The sequence below is a fragment of the Syngnathus scovelli genome, chromosome 2 (assembly GCF_024217435.2).
Source record: "Syngnathus scovelli strain Florida chromosome 2, RoL_Ssco_1.2, whole genome shotgun sequence".
In the NCBI taxonomy this organism is placed as follows: Eukaryota; Metazoa; Chordata; class Actinopteri; order Syngnathiformes; family Syngnathidae; genus Syngnathus; species Syngnathus scovelli.
The window spans coordinates 5443323-5446350 of record NC_090848.1 but is presented as its reverse complement, the minus strand read 5'-3'; positions in this window follow the sequence as shown (position 1 = coordinate 5446350).

Here is a 3028-nt window from a genome sequence, read left to right as displayed (position 1 = left end):
ATATGTTGATATACATACTAAATAATTGTCTTGAATACATTACACTTCAGAGAAAGCGCCTAAGCAGGCAGTAGGGCCTTGCTCAAGGGCAACTCAAAAGTACTGGTAGTTTCATTTCACAGTTCTTTAAGGTGAGCTACTGTAAAGTGATATTTGTCTGCTATAAAAACAAAAATTATTTTAATTTTGAATGACACCCAGCACAAAATAGGTGGACACAGCTCAGGTCAAATCTGACCAAGTCAAGGTGTTTTCAGGAGAGTCATTTACATCACCCCCCACATAGTTCATACATAAAACTGAACTAAACTTGCTCCAGAACATTTAGTACACTAAACACTCAGAGAACACTCAGTCAGTAGCTCCAGGCAGGTCTTTCCTAGATTTTTTTTGTGTGACAAATCAACGACAAGTGCAAATGTGGATAGATGGATGAGTGAATTACACAAACTAGGAAAACAACTCAACAAAACTAATTTTAAAATTTATTTTTCAGTGAGAATAACCCATACGGACGAGAATCGCCTAAAGATAAAAACATTAGGATACCTGAACCCTGTGGTGTTGAAAAATATTAGGAAATAGTCTTTATTGTCATAAATATGTTTAAGGGAATAATGAAGAGATAATAATGGAATACCTGCATCTAACCTACAATTAGCACAACTGTGTGTAGGCTAATTGCAGGTTAACAAAGTCAACAGCCCTGCTGTTGCCTCTCGAAGGCTGCCCGCCATATGCATTGACTTTTTCCAGATAGATGTTGCACATTAGACTTTCCCTTAGTGCTTACAGAATTGAAAACCTTTTGTTTTCCCATTAACACAAAAACTGTCGTTTCCCAAAATAAACACTGTTGGTGTGTGTTAGAACAGAGGCTGCGAAAGCCTGCTTCAAGATATTTCGTTTTACGGAGTATATCTTTTTAGCCAGGTTGGCCTTCTTTTCATAGATGGATGGATGGATGGATGGATGGATGGATGGATGGATGGATGGATGGATGGATGGATGGATGGATGGATGGATGGATGGATGGATGGATGGATGGATGGATGGATGGATAGATAGATAGATAGATAGATAGATAGATAGATAGATAGATAGATAGATAGATAGATAGATAGATAGATAGATAGATAGATAGATAGATAGATAGATAGATAGATAGATAGATAGATAGATAGATAGATAGATAGATAGATAGATAGATAGATCAGCTCAGTGGCCTAGTAGTAGAGTGTCTGCCCTGAGGCTGGAAGGTTGTGGGTTCAAACCCCGGCCGGGTCATACCAAAGACTATAAAAATGGGACCCATTGCCTCCCTGCTTGGCACTCAGCATTAAGGGTTGGAATTGGGGGGTTAGATCACCAAATGATTCCCGAGCGCGGCACCGCTGCTGCTCACTGCTCCCCTCTCCCCCAGGGGATGGATCAAAATCACATGGGGATGGGTTAAATGCAGAGGACAAATTTCACCACACCCAGATGTGTGTGTGACGATGATCATTGGGACTTTAGATAGATAGATAGATAGATAGATAGATAGATAGATAGATAGATAGATAGATAGATAGATAGATAGATAGATAGATAGATAGATAGATAGATAGATAGATAGATAGATAGATAGATAGATAGATAGATAGATAGATAGATAGATTCAGGCTTGAGTGTATAAGTATAGTACGTATCTCGAAAGTGGGAGCTCAAGTGTGTTGTATTGAGATTTAACAGTGACATCTGCTGGGCGTTTGTGCAAACCAGTGGGTGGGTCAATGTTTGCTTTGAGGACAAAGTCTTGCAGATGAAGGTCATTGGTTCAAGACTCAATATCCACAGGAGGTGAGGAATCAAGCGGACTACTTCTTTACGCCCCATACAAACTTACATTCAAGGTCCCCTTGAACCCAAACAAGGTCGCTGTATGATGCTGTGAGCTGCATCATGCCCATTTTAAAATGCTAATGCAGTGCACTGCAGCTGTGTGTCATTATGTGAGCCGCATGTGAACAAAGGTCGATCACAAAGACAGCACTCACCCTTGAATTCTTTTGTTCTCACATGCTTTTAACTGTTGTACTTTAAATCATGTAAAGCTAACTTGTGTGTGTGTGGGGAAAAAAAGAATTATATATATATATATATATATATATATATATATATATATATATATATACACACACACACACACACACACACACACACACACACACACACACACACACACACACACACAGTATAACCCTGTACCTTTGCTTGTAGAGGGGGGCACCTATTCCAATTTGCTCCAAGGTGACTTCGGACATTAAGGTGTGGGGGTCATCCTGAACCGGTTTGCCAGTCACGGCACACGTAGACGAACAAACCATTCGCACACACACACTGACGGACAATTTGGAGTAGTCAGTCATCCTACCATGCATCTTTTTGGAATGTGTCAAAGTCGGAGCATCCAGATAAAACCCACACAGGCACAGGGAGAACATGCAAACTCCACAGGCCATAAGGACTACTACTCTGAACTGTGAGGTGGACATGCTAACCAATGTACCACTGTGCCGCCAACAAATAAATTCATTTTCTCTATTGATTAATTGCAAGTTAATTGCCAGACCGTCCAGAGGAAAGTAACTGGGATGGCAAACACATTTAATCTAACTAAATTTCAAATAGAATTGTTTGTGTAGTTGTAGAAAACCATGCACACCTATCCTTGTCCACTGGTTATGCCTTTAGTGAGAGTTCATGAACATTGGGAGAACATTTTTTGAAACTTAACAAGGGAGAAATCAGTTGTCAATGTCAGTTGTCAGTGTGCAAATATTTATTTTTGAGGAAGACAACACTCCCCACCCCATTTTCCACCATTGTCCATTCAGACAGGATAGAACACTGGTGCAAATATTCATATATATATATATATATATATATATATATATATATATATATATATATATATATATATATATATATATATATATATATATATATATATAATATGACACAGCTAGTTAATGTATTCCCATGG